The sequence below is a fragment of the Parasteatoda tepidariorum genome, chromosome 11 (genome assembly GCF_982258835.1).
Source record: "Parasteatoda tepidariorum strain Cologne lab strain chromosome 11, Ptep-v5.0, whole genome shotgun sequence".
In the NCBI taxonomy this organism is placed as follows: domain Eukaryota; kingdom Metazoa; phylum Arthropoda; class Arachnida; order Araneae; family Theridiidae; genus Parasteatoda; species Parasteatoda tepidariorum.
Genome location: NC_141765.1, coordinates 45432226 through 45441681, shown reverse-complemented (window position 1 = coordinate 45441681; position 9456 = coordinate 45432226). Strand labels below are relative to the sequence as shown.

The 9456-nt window shown below is 43.1% G+C and overlaps 51 non-coding genes across 51 annotated transcripts; all 51 read left to right on the top strand.

The window, feature by feature from the left end:
* Positions 1-4: 4 nt before the first annotated feature.
* Positions 5-76, top strand: TRNAD-GUC (transfer RNA aspartic acid (anticodon GUC)). Its single transcript has one exon. It is a non-coding gene; the product is annotated as a tRNA-Asp (tRNA).
* A 213-nt stretch (positions 77-289) lies between these two features.
* Positions 290-362, top strand: TRNAF-GAA (transfer RNA phenylalanine (anticodon GAA)). Its single transcript has one exon. It is a non-coding gene; the product is annotated as a tRNA-Phe (tRNA).
* Positions 363-371: 9 nt separating this feature from the next.
* TRNAD-GUC (transfer RNA aspartic acid (anticodon GUC)) lies at positions 372-443 on the top strand. The gene has a single exon. It is a non-coding gene; the product is annotated as a tRNA-Asp (tRNA).
* Positions 444-656: 213 nt separating this feature from the next.
* TRNAF-GAA (transfer RNA phenylalanine (anticodon GAA)) lies at positions 657-729 on the top strand. The gene has a single exon. It is a non-coding gene; the product is annotated as a tRNA-Phe (tRNA).
* A 9-nt stretch (positions 730-738) lies between these two features.
* Positions 739-810, top strand: TRNAD-GUC (transfer RNA aspartic acid (anticodon GUC)). Its single transcript has one exon. It is a non-coding gene; the product is annotated as a tRNA-Asp (tRNA).
* Positions 811-1023: 213 nt separating this feature from the next.
* On the top strand, positions 1024-1096 carry TRNAF-GAA (transfer RNA phenylalanine (anticodon GAA)). The gene has a single exon. It is a non-coding gene; the product is annotated as a tRNA-Phe (tRNA).
* Positions 1097-1105: 9 nt separating this feature from the next.
* Positions 1106-1177, top strand: TRNAD-GUC (transfer RNA aspartic acid (anticodon GUC)). The gene has a single exon. It is a non-coding gene; the product is annotated as a tRNA-Asp (tRNA).
* A 213-nt stretch (positions 1178-1390) lies between these two features.
* On the top strand, positions 1391-1463 carry TRNAF-GAA (transfer RNA phenylalanine (anticodon GAA)). The gene has a single exon. It is a non-coding gene; the product is annotated as a tRNA-Phe (tRNA).
* Positions 1464-1472: 9 nt separating this feature from the next.
* TRNAD-GUC (transfer RNA aspartic acid (anticodon GUC)) lies at positions 1473-1544 on the top strand. Its single transcript has one exon. It is a non-coding gene; the product is annotated as a tRNA-Asp (tRNA).
* Positions 1545-1757: 213 nt separating this feature from the next.
* Positions 1758-1830, top strand: TRNAF-GAA (transfer RNA phenylalanine (anticodon GAA)). Its single transcript has one exon. It is a non-coding gene; the product is annotated as a tRNA-Phe (tRNA).
* A 9-nt stretch (positions 1831-1839) lies between these two features.
* TRNAD-GUC (transfer RNA aspartic acid (anticodon GUC)) lies at positions 1840-1911 on the top strand. Its single transcript has one exon. It is a non-coding gene; the product is annotated as a tRNA-Asp (tRNA).
* A 213-nt stretch (positions 1912-2124) lies between these two features.
* Positions 2125-2197, top strand: TRNAF-GAA (transfer RNA phenylalanine (anticodon GAA)). The gene has a single exon. It is a non-coding gene; the product is annotated as a tRNA-Phe (tRNA).
* A 9-nt stretch (positions 2198-2206) lies between these two features.
* TRNAD-GUC (transfer RNA aspartic acid (anticodon GUC)) lies at positions 2207-2278 on the top strand. Its single transcript has one exon. It is a non-coding gene; the product is annotated as a tRNA-Asp (tRNA).
* A 213-nt stretch (positions 2279-2491) lies between these two features.
* Positions 2492-2564, top strand: TRNAF-GAA (transfer RNA phenylalanine (anticodon GAA)). The gene has a single exon. It is a non-coding gene; the product is annotated as a tRNA-Phe (tRNA).
* A 9-nt stretch (positions 2565-2573) lies between these two features.
* TRNAD-GUC (transfer RNA aspartic acid (anticodon GUC)) lies at positions 2574-2645 on the top strand. The gene has a single exon. It is a non-coding gene; the product is annotated as a tRNA-Asp (tRNA).
* Positions 2646-2858: 213 nt separating this feature from the next.
* Positions 2859-2931, top strand: TRNAF-GAA (transfer RNA phenylalanine (anticodon GAA)). Its single transcript has one exon. It is a non-coding gene; the product is annotated as a tRNA-Phe (tRNA).
* A 9-nt stretch (positions 2932-2940) lies between these two features.
* Positions 2941-3012, top strand: TRNAD-GUC (transfer RNA aspartic acid (anticodon GUC)). Its single transcript has one exon. It is a non-coding gene; the product is annotated as a tRNA-Asp (tRNA).
* Positions 3013-3225: 213 nt separating this feature from the next.
* TRNAF-GAA (transfer RNA phenylalanine (anticodon GAA)) lies at positions 3226-3298 on the top strand. Its single transcript has one exon. It is a non-coding gene; the product is annotated as a tRNA-Phe (tRNA).
* Positions 3299-3307: 9 nt separating this feature from the next.
* On the top strand, positions 3308-3379 carry TRNAD-GUC (transfer RNA aspartic acid (anticodon GUC)). Its single transcript has one exon. It is a non-coding gene; the product is annotated as a tRNA-Asp (tRNA).
* A 213-nt stretch (positions 3380-3592) lies between these two features.
* Positions 3593-3665, top strand: TRNAF-GAA (transfer RNA phenylalanine (anticodon GAA)). Its single transcript has one exon. It is a non-coding gene; the product is annotated as a tRNA-Phe (tRNA).
* Positions 3666-3674: 9 nt separating this feature from the next.
* On the top strand, positions 3675-3746 carry TRNAD-GUC (transfer RNA aspartic acid (anticodon GUC)). The gene has a single exon. It is a non-coding gene; the product is annotated as a tRNA-Asp (tRNA).
* A 213-nt stretch (positions 3747-3959) lies between these two features.
* On the top strand, positions 3960-4032 carry TRNAF-GAA (transfer RNA phenylalanine (anticodon GAA)). Its single transcript has one exon. It is a non-coding gene; the product is annotated as a tRNA-Phe (tRNA).
* Positions 4033-4041: 9 nt separating this feature from the next.
* TRNAD-GUC (transfer RNA aspartic acid (anticodon GUC)) lies at positions 4042-4113 on the top strand. The gene has a single exon. It is a non-coding gene; the product is annotated as a tRNA-Asp (tRNA).
* A 213-nt stretch (positions 4114-4326) lies between these two features.
* TRNAF-GAA (transfer RNA phenylalanine (anticodon GAA)) lies at positions 4327-4399 on the top strand. Its single transcript has one exon. It is a non-coding gene; the product is annotated as a tRNA-Phe (tRNA).
* A 9-nt stretch (positions 4400-4408) lies between these two features.
* Positions 4409-4480, top strand: TRNAD-GUC (transfer RNA aspartic acid (anticodon GUC)). Its single transcript has one exon. It is a non-coding gene; the product is annotated as a tRNA-Asp (tRNA).
* Positions 4481-4693: 213 nt separating this feature from the next.
* On the top strand, positions 4694-4766 carry TRNAF-GAA (transfer RNA phenylalanine (anticodon GAA)). The gene has a single exon. It is a non-coding gene; the product is annotated as a tRNA-Phe (tRNA).
* Positions 4767-4775: 9 nt separating this feature from the next.
* TRNAD-GUC (transfer RNA aspartic acid (anticodon GUC)) lies at positions 4776-4847 on the top strand. Its single transcript has one exon. It is a non-coding gene; the product is annotated as a tRNA-Asp (tRNA).
* A 213-nt stretch (positions 4848-5060) lies between these two features.
* TRNAF-GAA (transfer RNA phenylalanine (anticodon GAA)) lies at positions 5061-5133 on the top strand. Its single transcript has one exon. It is a non-coding gene; the product is annotated as a tRNA-Phe (tRNA).
* A 9-nt stretch (positions 5134-5142) lies between these two features.
* TRNAD-GUC (transfer RNA aspartic acid (anticodon GUC)) lies at positions 5143-5214 on the top strand. Its single transcript has one exon. It is a non-coding gene; the product is annotated as a tRNA-Asp (tRNA).
* A 213-nt stretch (positions 5215-5427) lies between these two features.
* On the top strand, positions 5428-5500 carry TRNAF-GAA (transfer RNA phenylalanine (anticodon GAA)). Its single transcript has one exon. It is a non-coding gene; the product is annotated as a tRNA-Phe (tRNA).
* A 9-nt stretch (positions 5501-5509) lies between these two features.
* Positions 5510-5581, top strand: TRNAD-GUC (transfer RNA aspartic acid (anticodon GUC)). Its single transcript has one exon. It is a non-coding gene; the product is annotated as a tRNA-Asp (tRNA).
* A 213-nt stretch (positions 5582-5794) lies between these two features.
* Positions 5795-5867, top strand: TRNAF-GAA (transfer RNA phenylalanine (anticodon GAA)). Its single transcript has one exon. It is a non-coding gene; the product is annotated as a tRNA-Phe (tRNA).
* A 9-nt stretch (positions 5868-5876) lies between these two features.
* On the top strand, positions 5877-5948 carry TRNAD-GUC (transfer RNA aspartic acid (anticodon GUC)). Its single transcript has one exon. It is a non-coding gene; the product is annotated as a tRNA-Asp (tRNA).
* Positions 5949-6171: 223 nt separating this feature from the next.
* On the top strand, positions 6172-6244 carry TRNAF-GAA (transfer RNA phenylalanine (anticodon GAA)). Its single transcript has one exon. It is a non-coding gene; the product is annotated as a tRNA-Phe (tRNA).
* Positions 6245-6253: 9 nt separating this feature from the next.
* TRNAD-GUC (transfer RNA aspartic acid (anticodon GUC)) lies at positions 6254-6325 on the top strand. The gene has a single exon. It is a non-coding gene; the product is annotated as a tRNA-Asp (tRNA).
* A 213-nt stretch (positions 6326-6538) lies between these two features.
* On the top strand, positions 6539-6611 carry TRNAF-GAA (transfer RNA phenylalanine (anticodon GAA)). Its single transcript has one exon. It is a non-coding gene; the product is annotated as a tRNA-Phe (tRNA).
* A 9-nt stretch (positions 6612-6620) lies between these two features.
* Positions 6621-6692, top strand: TRNAD-GUC (transfer RNA aspartic acid (anticodon GUC)). The gene has a single exon. It is a non-coding gene; the product is annotated as a tRNA-Asp (tRNA).
* Positions 6693-6905: 213 nt separating this feature from the next.
* Positions 6906-6978, top strand: TRNAF-GAA (transfer RNA phenylalanine (anticodon GAA)). The gene has a single exon. It is a non-coding gene; the product is annotated as a tRNA-Phe (tRNA).
* A 9-nt stretch (positions 6979-6987) lies between these two features.
* TRNAD-GUC (transfer RNA aspartic acid (anticodon GUC)) lies at positions 6988-7059 on the top strand. The gene has a single exon. It is a non-coding gene; the product is annotated as a tRNA-Asp (tRNA).
* Positions 7060-7272: 213 nt separating this feature from the next.
* On the top strand, positions 7273-7345 carry TRNAF-GAA (transfer RNA phenylalanine (anticodon GAA)). The gene has a single exon. It is a non-coding gene; the product is annotated as a tRNA-Phe (tRNA).
* A 9-nt stretch (positions 7346-7354) lies between these two features.
* Positions 7355-7426, top strand: TRNAD-GUC (transfer RNA aspartic acid (anticodon GUC)). Its single transcript has one exon. It is a non-coding gene; the product is annotated as a tRNA-Asp (tRNA).
* A 213-nt stretch (positions 7427-7639) lies between these two features.
* On the top strand, positions 7640-7712 carry TRNAF-GAA (transfer RNA phenylalanine (anticodon GAA)). The gene has a single exon. It is a non-coding gene; the product is annotated as a tRNA-Phe (tRNA).
* A 9-nt stretch (positions 7713-7721) lies between these two features.
* Positions 7722-7793, top strand: TRNAD-GUC (transfer RNA aspartic acid (anticodon GUC)). Its single transcript has one exon. It is a non-coding gene; the product is annotated as a tRNA-Asp (tRNA).
* A 213-nt stretch (positions 7794-8006) lies between these two features.
* TRNAF-GAA (transfer RNA phenylalanine (anticodon GAA)) lies at positions 8007-8079 on the top strand. Its single transcript has one exon. It is a non-coding gene; the product is annotated as a tRNA-Phe (tRNA).
* A 9-nt stretch (positions 8080-8088) lies between these two features.
* On the top strand, positions 8089-8160 carry TRNAD-GUC (transfer RNA aspartic acid (anticodon GUC)). Its single transcript has one exon. It is a non-coding gene; the product is annotated as a tRNA-Asp (tRNA).
* Positions 8161-8373: 213 nt separating this feature from the next.
* Positions 8374-8446, top strand: TRNAF-GAA (transfer RNA phenylalanine (anticodon GAA)). Its single transcript has one exon. It is a non-coding gene; the product is annotated as a tRNA-Phe (tRNA).
* A 9-nt stretch (positions 8447-8455) lies between these two features.
* Positions 8456-8527, top strand: TRNAD-GUC (transfer RNA aspartic acid (anticodon GUC)). Its single transcript has one exon. It is a non-coding gene; the product is annotated as a tRNA-Asp (tRNA).
* Positions 8528-8740: 213 nt separating this feature from the next.
* TRNAF-GAA (transfer RNA phenylalanine (anticodon GAA)) lies at positions 8741-8813 on the top strand. Its single transcript has one exon. It is a non-coding gene; the product is annotated as a tRNA-Phe (tRNA).
* A 9-nt stretch (positions 8814-8822) lies between these two features.
* On the top strand, positions 8823-8894 carry TRNAD-GUC (transfer RNA aspartic acid (anticodon GUC)). The gene has a single exon. It is a non-coding gene; the product is annotated as a tRNA-Asp (tRNA).
* A 213-nt stretch (positions 8895-9107) lies between these two features.
* Positions 9108-9180, top strand: TRNAF-GAA (transfer RNA phenylalanine (anticodon GAA)). The gene has a single exon. It is a non-coding gene; the product is annotated as a tRNA-Phe (tRNA).
* A 9-nt stretch (positions 9181-9189) lies between these two features.
* TRNAD-GUC (transfer RNA aspartic acid (anticodon GUC)) lies at positions 9190-9261 on the top strand. Its single transcript has one exon. It is a non-coding gene; the product is annotated as a tRNA-Asp (tRNA).
* Positions 9262-9456: the final 195 nt, after the last annotated feature.

The window sequence follows — 9456 nt, the reverse complement described above, 5'->3', positions numbered from 1 at the left end:
CTGCTCCTCGGTAGTATAGTGGTCAGTATCCCCGCCTGTCACGCGGGAGACCGGGGTTCGATTCCCCGCCGGGGAGAGCATTTTACCCAACAAAGAGCTGGCTTATTTTTTTATGTAAGAAATCCGAATTAGAAACTTTTTCATTCTCGTTACATTGCGTTTTAAATTGTTAAATAGAATAGCTGGGTATAGTTCTATCTTCACGATCGAAATTTAGTGGTACTGGCAGACTTAACATTAATACACGCTTCGTCAATATGTGAAATAAAAATATTTCTTGCGTTGGTGTGCCGAAATAGCTCAGTTGGGAGAGCGTTAGACTGAAGATCTAAAGGTCCCTGGTTCGATCCCGGGTTTCGGCATTGCTCTGCTCCTCGGTAGTATAGTGGTCAGTATCCCCGCCTGTCACGCGGGAGACCGGGGTTCGATTCCCCGCCGGGGAGAGCATTTTACCCAACAAAGAGCTGGCTTATTTTTTTAAGTAAGAAATCCGAATTAGAAACTTTTTCATTCTCGTTACATTGCGTTTTAAATTGTTAAATAGAATAGCTGGGTATAGTTCTATCTTCACGATCGAAATTTAGTGGTACTGGCAGACTTAACATTAATACACGCTTCGTCAATATGTGAAATAAAAATATTTCTTGCGTTAGTGTGCCGAAATAGCTCAGTTGGGAGAGCGTTAGACTGAAGATCTAAAGGTCCCTGGTTCGATCCCGGGTTTCGGCATTGCTCTGCTCCTCGGTAGTATAGTGGTCAGTATCCCCGCCTGTCACGCGGGAGACCGGGGTTCGATTCCCCGCCGGGGAGAGCATTTTACCCAACAAAGAGCTGGCTTATTTTTTTAAGTAAGAAATCCGAATTAGAAACTTTTTCATTCTCGTTACATTGCGTTTTAAATTGTTAAATAGAATAGCTGGGTATAGTTCTATCTTCACGATCGAAATTTAGTGGTACTGGCAGACTTAACATTAATACACGCTTCGTCAATATGTGAAATAAAAATATTTCTTGCGTTGGTGTGCCGAAATAGCTCAGTTGGGAGAGCGTTAGACTGAAGATCTAAAGGTCCCTGGTTCGATCCCGGGTTTCGGCATTGCTCTGCTCCTCGGTAGTATAGTGGTCAGTATCCCCGCCTGTCACGCGGGAGACCGGGGTTCGATTCCCCGCCGGGGAGAGCATTTTACCCAACAAAGAGCTGGCTTATTTTTTTAAGTAAGAAATCCGAATTAGAAACTTTTTCATTCTCGTTACATTGCGTTTTAAATTGTTAAATAGAATAGCTGGGTATAGTTCTATCTTCACGATCGAAATTTAGTGGTACTGGCAGACTTAACATTAATACACGCTTCGTCAATATGTGAAATAAAAATATTTCTTGCGTTAGTGTGCCGAAATAGCTCAGTTGGGAGAGCGTTAGACTGAAGATCTAAAGGTCCCTGGTTCGATCCCGGGTTTCGGCATTGCTCTGCTCCTCGGTAGTATAGTGGTCAGTATCCCCGCCTGTCACGCGGGAGACCGGGGTTCGATTCCCCGCCGGGGAGAGCATTTTACCCAACAAAGAGCTGGCTTATTTTTTTAAGTAAGAAATCCGAATTAGAAACTTTTTCATTCTCGTTACATTGCGTTTTAAATTGTTAAATAGAATAGCTGGGTATAGTTCTATCTTCACGATCGAAATTTAGTGGTACTGGCAGACTTAACATTAATACACGCTTCGTCAATATGTGAAATAAAAATATTTCTTGCGTTGGTGTGCCGAAATAGCTCAGTTGGGAGAGCGTTAGACTGAAGATCTAAAGGTCCCTGGTTCGATCCCGGGTTTCGGCATTGCTCTGCTCCTCGGTAGTATAGTGGTCAGTATCCCCGCCTGTCACGCGGGAGACCGGGGTTCGATTCCCCGCCGGGGAGAGCATTTTACCCAACAAAGAGCTGGCTTATTTTTTTATGTAAGAAATCCGAATTAGAAACTTTTTCATTCTCGTTACATTGCGTTTTAAATTGTTAAATAGAATAGCTGGGTATAGTTCTATCTTCACGATCGAAATTTAGTGGTACTGGCAGACTTAACATTAATACACGCTTCGTCAATATGTGAAATAAAAATATTTCTTGCGTTGGTGTGCCGAAATAGCTCAGTTGGGAGAGCGTTAGACTGAAGATCTAAAGGTCCCTGGTTCGATCCCGGGTTTCGGCATTGCTCTGCTCCTCGGTAGTATAGTGGTCAGTATCCCCGCCTGTCACGCGGGAGACCGGGGTTCGATTCCCCGCCGGGGAGAGCATTTTACCCAACAAAGAGCTGGCTTATTTTTTTAAGTAAGAAATCCGAATTAGAAACTTTTTCATTCTCGTTACATTGCGTTTTAAATTGTTAAATAGAATAGCTGGGTATAGTTCTATCTTCACGATCGAAATTTAGTGGTACTGGCAGACTTAACATTAATACACGCTTCGTCAATATGTGAAATAAAAATATTTCTTGCGTTAGTGTGCCGAAATAGCTCAGTTGGGAGAGCGTTAGACTGAAGATCTAAAGGTCCCTGGTTCGATCCCGGGTTTCGGCATTGCTCTGCTCCTCGGTAGTATAGTGGTCAGTATCCCCGCCTGTCACGCGGGAGACCGGGGTTCGATTCCCCGCCGGGGAGAGCATTTTACCCAACAAAGAGCTGGCTTATTTTTTTAAGTAAGAAATCCGAATTAGAAACTTTTTCATTCTCGTTACATTGCGTTTTAAATTGTTAAATAGAATAGCTGGGTATAGTTCTATCTTCACGATCGAAATTTAGTGGTACTGGCAGACTTAACATTAATACACGCTTCGTCAATATGTGAAATAAAAATATTTCTTGCGTTGGTGTGCCGAAATAGCTCAGTTGGGAGAGCGTTAGACTGAAGATCTAAAGGTCCCTGGTTCGATCCCGGGTTTCGGCATTGCTCTGCTCCTCGGTAGTATAGTGGTCAGTATCCCCGCCAGTCACGCGGGAGACCGGGGTTCGATTCCCCGCCGGGGAGAGCATTTTACCCAACAAAGAGCTGGCTTATTTTTTTAAGTAAGAAATCCGAATTAGAAACTTTTTCATTCTCGTTACATTGCGTTTTAAATTGTTAAATAGAATAGCTGGGTATAGTTCTATCTTCACGATCGAAATTTAGTGGTACTGGCAGACTTAACATTAATACACGCTTCGTCAATATGTGAAATAAAAATATTTCTTGCGTTAGTGTGCCGAAATAGCTCAGTTGGGAGAGCGTTAGACTGAAGATCTAAAGGTCCCTGGTTCGATCCCGGGTTTCGGCATTGCTCTGCTCCTCGGTAGTATAGTGGTCAGTATCCCCGCCTGTCACGCGGGAGACCGGGGTTCGATTCCCCGCCGGGGAGAGCATTTTACCCAACAAAGAGCTGGCTTATTTTTTTAAGTAAGAAATCCGAATTAGAAACTTTTTCATTCTCGTTACATTGCGTTTTAAATTGTTAAATAGAATAGCTGGGTATAGTTCTATCTTCACGATCGAAATTTAGTGGTACTGGCAGACTTAACATTAATACACGCTTCGTCAATATGTGAAATAAAAATATTTCTTGCGTTGGTGTGCCGAAATAGCTCAGTTGGGAGAGCGTTAGACTGAAGATCTAAAGGTCCCTGGTTCGATCCCGGGTTTCGGCATTGCTCTGCTCCTCGGTAGTATAGTGGTCAGTATCCCCGCCTGTCACGCGGGAGACCGGGGTTCGATTCCCCGCCGGGGAGAGCATTTTACCCAACAAAGAGCTGGCTTATTTTTTTAAGTAAGAAATCCGAATTAGAAACTTTTTCATTCTCGTTACATTGCGTTTTAAATTGTTAAATAGAATAGCTGGGTATAGTTCTATCTTCACGATCGAAATTTAGTGGTACTGGCAGACTTAACATTAATACACGCTTCGTCAATATGTGAAATAAAAATATTTCTTGCGTTAGTGTGCCGAAATAGCTCAGTTGGGAGAGCGTTAGACTGAAGATCTAAAGGTCCCTGGTTCGATCCCGGGTTTCGGCATTGCTCTGCTCCTCGGTAGTATAGTGGTCAGTATCCCCGCCTGTCACGCGGGAGACCGGGGTTCGATTCCCCGCCGGGGAGAGCATTTTACCCAACAAAGAGCTGGCTTATTTTTTTAAGTAAGAAATCCGAATTAGAAACTTTTTCATTCTCGTTACATTGCGTTTTAAATTGTTAAATAGAATAGCTGGGTATAGTTCTATCTTCACGATCGAAATTTAGTGGTACTGGCAGACTTAACATTAATACACGCTTCGTCAATATGTGAAATAAAAATATTTCTTGCGTTGGTGTGCCGAAATAGCTCAGTTGGGAGAGCGTTAGACTGAAGATCTAAAGGTCCCTGGTTCGATCCCGGGTTTCGGCATTGCTCTGCTCCTCGGTAGTATAGTGGTCAGTATCCCCGCCTGTCACGCGGGAGACCGGGGTTCGATTCCCCGCCGGGGAGAGCATTTTACCCAACAAAGAGCTGGCTTATTTTTTTATGTAAGAAATCCGAATTAGAAACTTTTTCATTCTCGTTACATTGCGTTTTAAATTGTTAAATAGAATAGCTGGGTATAGTTCTATCTTCACGATCGAAATTTAGTGGTACTGGCAGACTTAACATTAATACACGCTTCGTCAATATGTGAAATAAAAATATTTCTTGCGTTGGTGTGCCGAAATAGCTCAGTTGGGAGAGCGTTAGACTGAAGATCTAAAGGTCCCTGGTTCGATCCCGGGTTTCGGCATTGCTCTGCTCCTCGGTAGTATAGTGGTCAGTATCCCCGCCTGTCACGCGGGAGACCGGGGTTCGATTCCCCGCCGGGGAGAGCATTTTACCCAACAAAGAGCTGGCTTATTTTTTTAAGTAAGAAATCCGAATTAGAAACTTTTTCATTCTCGTTACATTGCGTTTTAAATTGTTAAATAGAATAGCTGGGTATAGTTCTATCTTCACGATCGAAATTTAGTGGTACTGGCAGACTTAACATTAATACACGCTTCGTCAATATGTGAAATAAAAATATTTCTTGCGTTAGTGTGCCGAAATAGCTCAGTTGGGAGAGCGTTAGACTGAAGATCTAAAGGTCCCTGGTTCGATCCCGGGTTTCGGCATTGCTCTGCTCCTCGGTAGTATAGTGGTCAGTATCCCCGCCTGTCACGCGGGAGACCGGGGTTCGATTCCCCGCCGGGGAGAGCATTTTACCCAACAAAGAGCTGGCTTATTTTTTTAAGTAAGAAATCCGAATTAGAAACTTTTTCATTCTCGTTACATTGCGTTTTAAATTGTTAAATAGAATAGCTGGGTATAGTTCTATCTTCACGATCGAAATTTAGTGGTACTGGCAGACTTAACATTAATACACGCTTCGTCAATATGTGAAATAAAAATATTTCTTGCGTTGGTGTGCCGAAATAGCTCAGTTGGGAGAGCGTTAGACTGAAGATCTAAAGGTCCCTGGTTCGATCCCGGGTTTCGGCATTGCTCTGCTCCTCGGTAGTATAGTGGTCAGTATCCCCGCCTGTCACGCGGGAGACCGGGGTTCGATTCCCCGCCGGGGAGAGCATTTTACCCAACAAAGAGCTGGCTTATTTTTTTAAGTAAGAAATCCGAATTAGAACCTTTTTCATTCTCGTTACATTGCGTTTTAAATTGTTAAATAGAATAGCTGGGTATAGTTCTATCTTCACGATCGAAATTTAGTGGTACTGGCAGACTTAACATTAATACACGCTTCGTCAATATGTGAAATAAAAATATTTCTTGCGTTAGTGTGCCGAAATAGCTCAGTTGGGAGAGCGTTAGACTGAAGATCTAAAGGTCCCTGGTTCGATCCCGGGTTTCGGCATTGCTCTGCTCCTCGGTAGTATAGTGGTCAGTATCCCCGCCTGTCACGCGGGAGACCGGGGTTCGATTCCCCGCCGGGGAGAGCATTTTACCCAACAAAGAGCTGGCTTATTTTTTTAAGTAAGAAATCCGAATTAGAAACTTTTTCATTCTCGTTACATTGCGTTTTAAATTGTTAAATAGAATAGCTGGGTATAGTTCTATATAGTTCTATCTTCACGATCGAAATTTAGTGGTACTGGCAGACTTAACATTAATACACGCTTCGTCAATATGTGAAATAAAAATATTTCTTGCGTTGGTGTGCCGAAATAGCTCAGTTGGGAGAGCGTTAGACTGAAGATCTAAAGGTCCCTGGTTCGATCCCGGGTTTCGGCATTGCTCTGCTCCTCGGTAGTATAGTGGTCAGTATCCCCGCCTGTCACGCGGGAGACCGGGGTTCGATTCCCCGCCGGGGAGAGCATTTTACCCAACAAAGAGCTGGCTTATTTTTTTATGTAAGAAATCCGAATTAGAAACTTTTTCATTCTCGTTACATTGCGTTTTAAATTGTTAAATAGAATAGCTGGGTATAGTTCTATCTTCACGATCGAAATTTAGTGGTACTGGCAGACTTAACATTAATACACGCTTCGTCAATATGTGAAATAAAAATATTTCTTGCGTTGGTGTGCCGAAATAGCTCAGTTGGGAGAGCGTTAGACTGAAGATCTAAAGGTCCCTGGTTCGATCCCGGGTTTCGGCATTGCTCTGCTCCTCGGTAGTATAGTGGTCAGTATCCCCGCCTGTCACGCGGGAGACCGGGGTTCGATTCCCCGCCGGGGAGAGCATTTTACCCAACAAAGAGCTGGCTTATTTTTTTAAGTAAGAAATCCGAATTAGAAACTTTTTCATTCTCGTTACATTGCGTTTTAAATTGTTAAATAGAATAGCTGGGTATAGTTCTATCTTCACGATCGAAATTTAGTGGTACTGGCAGACTTAACATTAATACACGCTTCGTCAATATGTGAAATAAAAATATTTCTTGCGTTAGTGTGCCGAAATAGCTCAGTTGGGAGAGCGTTAGACTGAAGATCTAAAGGTCCCTGGTTCGATCCCGGGTTTCGGCATTGCTCTGCTCCTCGGTAGTATAGTGGTCAGTATCCCCGCCTGTCACGCGGGAGACCGGGGTTCGATTCCCCGCCGGGGAGAGCATTTTACCCAACAAAGAGCTGGCTTATTTTTTTAAGTAAGAAATCCGAATTAGAAACTTTTTCATTCTCGTTACATTGCGTTTTAAATTGTTAAATAGAATAGCTGGGTATAGTTCTATCTTCACGATCGAAATTTAGTGGTACTGGCAGACTTAACATTAATACACGCTTCGTCAATATGTGAAATAAAAATATTTCTTGCGTTAGTGTGCCGAAATAGCTCAGTTGGGAGAGCGTTAGACTGAAGATCTAAAGGTCCCTGGTTCGATCCCGGGTTTCGGCATTGCTCTGCTCCTCGGTAGTATAGTGGTCAGTATCCCCGCCTGTCACGCGGGAGACCGGGGTTCGATTCCCCGCCGGGGAGAGCATTTTACCCAACAAAGAGCTGGCTTATTTTTTTAAGTAAGAAATCCGAATTAGAAACTTTTTCATTCTCGTTACATTGCGTTTTAAATTGTTAAATAGAATAGCTGGGTATAGTTCTATCTTCACGATCGAAATTTAGTGGTACTGGCAGACTTAACATTAATACACGCTTCGTCAATATGTGAAATAAAAATATTTCTTGCGTTGGTGTGCCGAAATAGCTCAGTTGGGAGAGCGTTAGACTGAAGATCTAAAGGTCCCTGGTTCGATCCCGGGTTTCGGCATTGCTCTGCTCCTCGTTAGTATAGTGGTCAGTATCCCCGCCTGTCACGCGGGAGACCGGGGTTCGATTCCCCGCCGGGGAGAGCATTTTACCCAACAAAGAGCTGGCTTATTTTTTTAAGTAAGAAATCCGAATTAGAAACTTTTTCATTCTCGTTACATTGCGTTTTAAATTGTTAAATAGAATAGCTGGGTATAGTTCTATCTTCACGATCGAAATTTAGTGGTACTGGCAGACTTAACATTAATACACGCTTCGTCAATATGTGAAATAAAAATATTTCTTGCGTTAGTGTGCCGAAATAGCTCAGTTGGGAGAGCGTTAGACTGAAGATCTAAAGGTCCCTGGTTCGATCCCGGGTTTCGGCATTGCTCTGCTCCTCGGTAGTATAGTGGTCAGTATCCCCGCCTGTCACGCGGGAGACCGGGGTTCGATTCCCCGCCGGGGAGAGCATTTTACCCAACAAAGAGCTGGCTTATTTTTTTAAGTAAGAAATCCGAATTAGAAACTTTTTCATTCTCGTTACATTGCGTTTTAAATTGTTAAATAGAATAGCTGGGTATAGTTCTATCTTCACGATCGAAATTTAGTGGTACTGGCAGACTTAACATTAATACACGCTTCGTCAATATGTGAAATAAAAATATTTCTTGCGTTGGTGTGCCGAAATAGCTCAGTTGGGAGAGCGTTAGACTGAAGATCTAAAGGTCCCTGGTTCGATCCCGGGTTTCGGCATTGCTCTGCTCCTCGGTAGTATAGTGGTCAGTATCCCCGCCTGTCACGCGGGAGACCGGGGTTCGATTCCCCGCCGGGGAGAGCATTTTACCCAACAAAGAGCTGGCTTATTTTTTTATGTAAGAAATCCGAATTAGAAACTTTTTCATTCTCGTTACATTGCGTTTTAAATTGTTAAATAGAATAGCTGGGTATAGTTCTATCTTCACGATCGAAATTTAGTGGTACTGGCAGACTTAACATTAATACACGCTTCGTCAATATGTGAAATAAAAATATTTCTTGCGTTAGTGTGCCGAAATAGCTCAGTTGGGAGAGCGTTAGACTGAAGATCTAAAGGTCCCTGGTTCGATCCCGGGTTTCGGCATTGCTCTGCTCCTCGGTAGTATAGTGGTCAGTATCCCCGCCTGTCACGCGGGAGACCGGGGTTCGATTCCCCGCCGGGGAGAGCATTTTACCCAACAAAGAGCTGGCTTATTTTTTTAAGTAAGAAATCCGAATTAGAAACTTTTTCATTCTCGTTACATTGCGTTTTAAATTGTTAAATAGAATAGCTGGGTATAGTTCTATCTTCACGATCGAAATTTAGTGGTACTGGCAGACTTAACATTAATACACGCTTCGTCAATATGTGAAATAAAAATATTTCTTGCGTTGGTGTGCCGAAATAGCTCAGTTGGGAGAGCGTTAGACTGAAGAACTAAAGGTCCCTGGTTCGATCCCGGGTTTCGGCATTGCTCTGCTCCTCGGTAGTATAGTGGTCAGTATCCCCGCCTGTCACGCGGGAGACCGGGGTTCGATTCCCCGCCGGGGAGAGCATTTTACCCAACAAAGAGCTGGCTTATTTTTTTAAGTAAGAAATCCGAATTAGAAACTTTTTCATTCTCGTTACATTGCGTTTTAAATTGTTAAATAGAATAGCTGGGTATAGTTCTATCTTCACGATCGAAATTTAGTGGTACTGGCAGACTTAACATTAATACACGCTTCGTCAATATGTGAAATAAAAA